This window comes from Miscanthus floridulus, chromosome 12 (assembly GCF_019320115.1).
Source record: "Miscanthus floridulus cultivar M001 chromosome 12, ASM1932011v1, whole genome shotgun sequence".
Taxonomy (NCBI): Eukaryota; Viridiplantae; Streptophyta; class Magnoliopsida; order Poales; family Poaceae; genus Miscanthus; species Miscanthus floridulus.
In genome coordinates this window covers 45,179,060-45,187,964 of record NC_089591.1, presented here as the reverse complement: position 1 = coordinate 45,187,964, position 8,905 = coordinate 45,179,060, and the positions used below count along the sequence as shown (strand labels likewise).

The 8,905-nt window shown below is 51.6% G+C and overlaps 1 pseudogene; it reads right to left on the bottom strand.

Moving 5' to 3' along the window:
* Positions 1-1,054: 1,054 nt before the first annotated feature.
* LOC136497331 (uncharacterized) lies at positions 1,055-4,412 on the bottom strand (annotated as a pseudogene).
* Positions 4,413-8,905: the final 4,493 nt, after the last annotated feature.

The following is an 8,905-nucleotide window of genomic DNA, read 5'->3' as shown; positions in this document are numbered from 1 at the left end:
ACTCCTACTCCCTGTCACACCAAAACTTCCACTCCCATAAAACAAACAAATGATTTCTAAACTCGTACCTCTAAAATTTCTGTTCCCTCATTCTAATTACCATGTACCAAATGATACATTAGGGTTAAAGAGGAGAATGGATCCACCAAATCCAACTGTTGAGAGTAAAATTTCATTCGAGCAGGGTTTTGCCTCACCACCGCTCGTGGTGTTTTCCCAGGAAAGGGTTTCTGAGGTTAACTCTTGATTCGATATTTCTCTTTCCATATATTGAATCGTCACCACTTTGTTTGCTATTGATACATATACATATGTTTAAGTTTGTGGTGTATGTGTATTTCGCATACGAAGCATCGATGCATTGCTTGATATATTAATGTTGAGACGATATTACAGTGGAAAAGATGAAAATGAGGTCGCTTTGTGTATTGAGGAGCTGAGTGCTCCAAGTTTCTATCCTCCTGTTGTATCACTTTGGGTAAATGATTGAGAAAAGACATAGAAAGAGAGTTGTTGGGTAAAGTTCTCATCAGCCTTTGCCGTGGTCGACATGATTTGTTTGAGAAAGCAATTAACTCAGTGATGGCCTTTCATCTGTTCTTGCCTCATTGGAAGATACTCTGCAAGTGATGCTCCATCGGAGGATACATTACATACACGTTCCGATCTCTGACTGACCTGTCTGAGTGAGAGTGTCCATGTGAGCTCCATCCCTTGACGCCTTCACTGAACATCTGAACCCCTGCCTGTTTCAATGCGCTAGGATCGCTAGAACAGGGTACTGCACTAGTTAATGTTTCATTCGCATCTTGTACGTGCTCCTGCAACTTTGCAACAGTGATACGGATGCATGCGCTCATTTATCTCAGATCCGGCTGGCTTTGTGGTTATTTTCTTTTAGGATCGGAGGTAGGGGGGGGGGGGGGGGGGGGGGGGGGGGGGGGGTGGCGCTCTGTGTTACATTTGTTAGAGTCGGATCTACATGAAGAACAAAAACGGCCAGTGAGCTGAATGGTTGCTGATGATTGGAGCCATCTAATCTGTTGGAGATCAGATGTCCTCTGAAACTAGCTGACAAACTTCAGCTGCCAAATTTCATTCGAGCACTTCCGGTGACTGTTGTCGGGTCCAAAGATCCACACGAGCAGATGCAGCCGGAAACTCTGCTTGTGCAGCGCAGTCGGGAATTTTACGCCTCTTTCACCAAATTTTTTCGTCTGCTTCCAGCGCATTGAATTTCACCGACATTTTTACATGCCCTCCACGGCATGGCATTGGCATGCAATCGGAAACACACGCCGTATCAAGAAAGGTTTGATTCTTATTCCATCTCACTCAAAACTCTCCCCACACCAAAAATTTCTCTGTACAAAGACAACCGACCCAACAATGCTCCCATCCAATCCAAATATAACGCACGCACGCAGGCAGTGTAACTCGGCCTTGTTTAGATTGAAAGTTTTTTCAACCTGATGAATAGTACCACTTTCGTCTTATTTGACAAATATTATCCAATCGTGGATCAACTAGGCTCAAAAGATTCATCTCATGATTTCCAACTAAACTGTGTAATTAGTTATTTTTTTTACCTACATTTAATACTCCATGCAAGCGGCTAAAAATTGATGTGATGGAGAGAGAGTGAAAAAACTGAATTTTGAAGGAAACTAAACAAGGCCGAGATCGGAGAATTCAAGAACAACGGCGAAGATCACGACGACGGTCGACGGCGACGGCAGCAGGCGTGTAGTATTAGCTAGCTAGTGGCCTAGTGGGTGTAGGTGCAGGCCTTGTTGTTGAGGGAGACGGGCTTGCCGAGCTTGGTCTGGTCCATGGTGACGCTGCAGCGGGCCTCGCTGTAGAACTTGGGCTTCACCAGCCTCCCCAGCACGAAGGCGCGCGACCGCAGCCGCACCGTCAGCTGCAGCGGCACGGGCGGCGGCGGCACCACCACCGGCGGCGCGCGCTTCTTGGGCGGCGGCAGCGTCGTCGGGGTGCTGCTCAGCCCCGACCCGCCGCCGTACAGGGGCACCTTGTCGCCGACCACCGCCACCGTCAGGCTCCGCTGGCTCTTCCGAGACTGGTAGAAGTACTTTATCTGCACGCAACACAACATGGTCAAATTTGCCAAGCTACTACAGTAGGATCTTTCTTTGCAGGAAAGAAAAAGAGAAGAAATTGCCCTGGAAATGCGAATGCAACGGAGGCAGCAGGCAGCAGCCATGCAGGGTTGCAGGAACGCGACGCGAGTGAACTGGGTGACAAGCCGACAGCTATGATGCGGGAAGCTGCAAGGCATGAGCTGTGTCTGCTCGCGTTTCCACGGCACGGACCCGCAGCCTGATCGGCTGGCTGGCTGAATCGTGAATTATTTATTTGATTTGACTGGTTTAGTGTAAGGCTGCCAAAAAATTTTGCATAGCATGAAATACTAAATGTAGACGAAAAAAATTAATTACACAGTTGGTTGAGAAATCGCGAGACGAAACTTTTGAACCTAATTAGTCCATAATTAGACACTAATTACCAAATACAAACGAAATGCTACAGTGAGCTAAAATCCAAAATTTTTTGGATCTAAACGCACCCTAAGGCCCCATTCAGTCGCCAAAAAAATTTTGCATAGTACCTGTCACATCGAATCTTGCGGCACATGTATGAAGTACTAAATGTAGACGAAAAAAAATTAATTACACAGTTGGTCGAGAAATCGCGAGACGAAACTTTTAAACCTAATTAGTCCATAATTAGACACTAATTACCAAATACAAACAAAATGCTACAGTGGGCCAAAATCCAAAATTTTTTTTTATCTAAACGGGGCCTAAGTGTTCCGGCTTATAATTCACCGTCTTTACGATCTTCAGAACAGGCTGCCGGTGACTCTGCGCTCGTGTTCCCGTCGCAACAAGTCGCTATCGACGGCTACTGCTACCGCGTGTGGCTCGGGTCAATAATGTCGCTGTGCAGCTGTAGTCCACTGTTCATATTAGTAGTAGTACGCTATCTACTGCCACAAGCAAAGACAGAGACTGAAAAATCGGTGCCCTGTTCTTACAATATGCATTTTTAGGCTGCTACTGGTTTGGGAGATTTATTGGCAAAATCTGAATTTTCACTGCTCCTAACAGAGAAACCTTGCAAACAATCCCCAGTGTTATCAAGGCACACGTTTCGCAACCTTAAAATGGCTTCCGTAGCGACTCTGCTTAGTCTAGGCGCTTGGATTAGCAACCTTAAAATGGCAAGTTCTATTCCAGTATAAATCCTTCCTCAAATCATTGGAAACTTGAGCGATTTAACTACTAGGCTCGATCGATCGAGGCCGCCTCCCTGCTTGAGCTAAACGGCGCACACCGAGTGGAGTGATCATGATCCATGAACGAACTCGTACTAATAAACAAACAGATTGCTGCTGTACTGTAAATCTGTAAAGTAAAATCCGAAGAAGGTCGAAAGAAGAGTAGTAATGGCGCTCGCTTACATTACCGGAAGCGAGCTGGAGCTGTGTGTAGTAGAGCGTGACGGGGTCGGCGGAGACGTGGACGCCGAAGAAGGTGCCGGTGTTGCGGAAGACGAAGCGGACGGTGGCGTTGAGCGAGGCCATCTCGGTGGGCACAAGCGACGCGTCGGTACCGGCCTGCACGACGAAGCGGGTGGAACGTGACGGCGCGCAGGGTGACGACGGGCCGCTGGTTGCGGGAGGCGCCCCACAGGATGAGCGCGAAGAAGAAGAAGAGCCCGAAGAAGGCCCCCACGAAGCCGAGCGCGTAGCGCACCCGCTTGGGGATCCCGCTGAGCCCGCCGCCGTGGGCGCCCGGGTCGTCGTCGTCGTCGTCCATGCCGATCAGACCCTCCTCCTCGATGGCCGCCTCCTTCATCCACGGGCTGCTGCGCCGCCGGCCGCCGGCGCCGGGGACGGCGGCGACGCCCCCCGGGCCGGCACCGGCGCCGGCGCTCTTGGCGCTGGCGGAGAAGCGGGAGGAGGAGGAGTCCCTGGAGGCCCGGCCCAGCGACCGCGGCGGGGACGCGGCCGGGGAGGAGTGGAAGGAGGAGGCGGCCGTCTTGTTGTCGCCGTCGTCGTGGCTCGGCGACTGCACGTAGTAGGCCGCCCGCGGCGGCGACGACGCCGCCATGCTCGACGTCACCTCCGAGTCCGTCTTGGCGTGCCGGTGCGGGGGCTGCTGCTGCTGCTGCATCGCGGCTGCCTGCGGGTGCGGGGGCGGGTCGCGACCTGCGTGTGCACTGCAGGTAGTAGAACAGAAAGCTGGAGGTGCCGTGCCCCTCGGTCAGGTCAGCGGGCGGTAGAAGTAGACCAGGAGTGGTGCGCGCCCACCACTCCGCGGCGGGCGGCCTGCGTTTCCGGGGTCCGTAAACCTGAACCGTGTGCTCTGCCGGGCTACCGGGCCGGGTGGGCAAGGCAAACCATGTGTCGGAGGAGGATGCTCGTGGAGACGTGCAGCACTGGATGACTGACAACCCTGCGCCTAACAGCTTCCGTTGCCGAGTTTCTACGGTCTGAACACAGCAGCATCGAGATGGCGGCGTTGCCGCTTTGCGCTTTGTGACAGGAGAACGCAAAGCCCGCCCTGCCGCCCGCTCGCCCATGTGAAGGTTACTTGCATGCTGGGCGGCTACAGGTACTGTTTGTTTACAGCCCAGGTATTAGCTGGCTGATTAGGTCCGTCCAGTGCACTTCGGTTGGGGTTCGGTCTTATCTGATCCGGCCGATTTGCGCTCCCCTCGTTAGGGCCTTCATAAGTCTAGGTGACTTATTAAGTCAGGTAACTAAAAATCAGTGACTTAGAGCAAGTATAATAGCAGGCTATAAGCCGACTAAATGTTGAGGTGGAGGAGAGAGGGGAGGAGAGAGAGGAGAAGTAGGCTGTAAGCTTACAGCCGGCTTGGGCACAAGAACCAAGAAAGTCTGTGAGAGAGATAAGTGGGCCATGTATTAACTGTAAAGAGTTAACTACTATATGAGTGGGCTGAGAGAAGACTGTAAGGAACCTTACAGCCAGCAAGCCAGCTGTATTATTAGCCTTGCTCTTATAAGTCATGTCTGTTTGGTTGTAGATAACTTATAAGTTCATTAAAGGTGTGGGCCCCACGTGAAAAAGGGTGACTTATAAGTTTTAAGCAAGGGTGAACCAACTTAAAACTTATAAGCAGGAGTGACTTATAAGTTGATGGTGTTTGACAAAATAAGTTATTTTTTTTCATTTTTTTAATTTATAAGTAGATGACTTATTTGAAACAAACACGACTAAGACTTTTCACTTTTTTGTCCCGTTGCACTTGCACCTGCTCCTCTTGCACTTTCAGGGCTCTCGCTCCGACCCGACCCGTACGGATTCCTGGCGCAACGCCGCGGCGACCGTTCCCTACGCCCCGGGGGCCGCGCCAACCGTGGAGCAGGGCAGACCGCGTGCGTGCGGCCGCATCGTGAGCCGTGAACCATCCCTACGTGCAGGTGCAGCATTGACTCGTGGATTCCACCGATGCGATGCGAGGTTCCGGTCGCCTACGCCGCCCCACCGGCACTGATCCCTAAACAAATGAAATGGCCGCCGCGTCCGGCTCTCTCTCACTCTGCTGACGAAAATACAAAACGGAGAGACGCGAATGAGATCCTTTGCGTTCGCGAGCTCCCTCAGTCCCTCTGAGGCTCTGATCCTCTGCCTGCCTTGCCGGACGATGGATCTAAGGTCACGTGATCGCGATCCAGTCCGGTTCTCCTGATCGATGCGCACAGTCCCGGAGAATACTTTTGATTCGATCGCGGTAGATACTCGCCGGGAAAACGCCAGGCAATTCAGTTGGCGGCAGGCACGCGCGGCACCTGAGGTCAGTCTTGTCGCGTCTGCCGGCGGGCATCGCCCGATCTGAGTCATCTGACGGTGACTTCGCCTCCACAGCCTGCCACGGCACGCGCGCCAGGGACAGGGGCACAGGCCCACGGAGCAGCTTGACTGCTGGCGGAGTGGCGGGCGGCAGCGGCAGCGGCAGCGGCGCAGCAAGGCTGCGGCCGCGCGCACGCTGACGGGCGACGGGATCTAGCCGCTGGCATGTGGACGTAGTACATGGTGGGTGGAACTGCGGCTAGTGCGCCCCACGGCGCGGCGCAGGCGTCACCCCGCACACGGACGGTCCCGGGGCAACCAGGCACGCCGCACGCGTGCGTGCGTGCGTCCGTGTGCAGCTGATCATGCCGCCCTTGACGACCTCCGTCCTCCTTCCGGTGGTGGAGCACCACCACCCTCGCCCTGGACTCCGGCAGTCAATACGCGGTCGTCTATCCTAATTCCTGCCGACGCGCGCGTGCACGTTCTGCTTCAGCTACGAGTTATTCGAGCTTGGGACTACACACAAAACGAAGCACACGGGACGGGACTCATGCACCGCGTGGCGCTTGGTCGCCCTCGACGAACCACGGCGTCGCCCTATCCTGCAGTTGCAGGGTTAGCACCGTAGAAGTTAGAACCACGGCAGCGAGGAGACTGGGCTTGTCCGCCCGGCCGCCGGTGCAGCGGTGGATGGTGCCCAGCTCCGGAAACTTGGGTTTTCATACTCTCAAACAGCATCTAGAAAATATTTTAGGGGGACTGAACAACACTTCTGCTCGATCTTAAGTCTCAGCCCCCCTATACTATAGAACTTTGCCTAAAAATTCATAGAGGCTCTACAGTAATTTGCACTGATTCGGTTTAGGTAGGGGAGGCTTGAGCCCCCCGCCCCACTGCTGGATCCGCCCCTGCTCCCAAAAGTAGAGCTCCCGACGTGGGTTGTCTATTTAGCTGACTGAGATAACGTGTGTTTTTTTAAAAAAAAACAATATTCTCATCATGTTTTTAAAACATGGGTTATGACAACAAACTATAACAGCATATCACAGAATTTATTTCATTTAGCTGTTTATAGAAAATATAAAAAAATCTTAGTTATGTACAAAAACATGTTATAAAGAAAATTTTATGAACACAAAAACTGAAACACATGTACAAGACTCCAGAGAACATGTTTTTAGGTCCATTACTTAACCTTCATTTAAACAATCAACATACCCCTGGCTATAATCAACATTTATATTCATTCAACATTCAAAAATTATTCAATAGTTTATTACATCATTATTGATCAATTAATGAACACAATGAAGAGCCATGGATTATAGTTATCTAGAGTAAGAAATGAATACATGCCTCAGTAAATACTAGTAGTGCTAAATATTTTGTGGCTAAGCCAAATATTGGTATTCAGCAGAGCTACAATGTTATTAGCGGAACACTTGGTAATAGCGTAACGGTAGGCCCTACTAAAAAGTTATAGGGGGAACCCTAATTCTTACTAACATGTAAACTTTAGAGCTACCCATTAAATGCGTTATTCGTCCATTCTTCAGAAGTAGCTTAACAAACTTATAGGGTCCAGTTGGATGCATGTATATCCATGACAACGAAGAGCAAAACCCCAATTTGTTTGGTTCCTGCATCTCTCTCCTTATACATGCTAGCACTCCTCTCAAAGCATGCATCAACCAATTTAACCAAATCGGCTGTATCCATGAATGCAACATACATTGGGCCCTCAACTTACAACTGCAATGCAATAGCTCTCACCCCCAATGTAGCGCCCACTGATAGGGTCACTGTTCTCATGATTACCTCTCTTCAAGCGGCGTAGTAGTATAGAGATCTCCTTGCTAGGGTAAGAGAGGACGCGTTCCTGCTCGAGAAGCATAATGCCGAGTCTACCACCGCTGCACTAGAGCTTGGGGAGGAGGTCGTCTGACGACAGAGTGCACTACGGTGACCTACTTAATTAGCGATCTCGGTGGGCGCTTGTGAGCGGGTTGGTGGTAGTGAGGACAGCGCCGAGGGACATGGCAGGCAACGGCGCCACGTGGAAGTGGACGGAGTTGGGGGAGGGGATGAACATGACCCGAGCCATGCAGAGCTACAACGACGGCACGATGGGCAAGGTGCAGACCTCATCCTCATGGAGTATCATGTTAGGGATGCCCGTGACAATGTGGAAGCAAAAGCTGTTGGATTGATCTCCCACGCCATTAGGCCCAACGGTCTTTGGACCTTGTTCTCGCGTCCTGATCGGAGGCGCCCAACCCTACATAGTTGATGGGCCCCCGTCGCACAGCGCTATAAAGGAAAGGTGGTGGCCGGGGCTCGCAGTATGAGGTTCACCGCGCTGCCAAACACCCCACCGACATCCTAACCCTAACCCGATCTTGAGAAGGGGCGCTGCCAGCGACGGGAAGCACCACCGACACCGGCAACGCCACCCCGACGCACACGCCACCGCCAAGGACGCCACTGCACCGACTCCTCTCTCCACCGAACGTCGCTGCCGGTGCGCAGATGGCATCCGTGAATGAGGCCACGGCCGGCGCTTCCACCACTCCGACTGCTCCGACCACTACGGCCTTCGATGGTCTACGACTTCATACTCTACCTATCCCTTTTTCTCCCTTTATGCCTCTTTGTAGATCGTGTATTAGGATCTTTGATTACTGGGATTTTGACTCGATTGAGTCCTACGAAACTTAACAATGGCATCGGAGCCAGGTGCCTCTGTGTATCCCTAACCGGGTAAAAGAAGAAAAGAGAACAGATCCATTCGGATGAGAGAAGAGATAGGGCCCTCGGCTCACGAAGTCGAACCCTAAGACCTAACCCTAATTCCCCACATCAAATCAGAGAAGGGGAAAAGGGGAGGGTCGGATTCCGAACCCTAGATCTAAATCCTTGTTCGGAGAAGAGAAAAGCAGACCCAAATCCGAAGAGGGGAAAGGGGATAATCTTGGAGAACTCGAATCAAACAAAAAAACATGAATCGGGTTCAACCGAACCCTAACCCTAGATCCCCTTTTCGGGTGAACGAGTAAAAA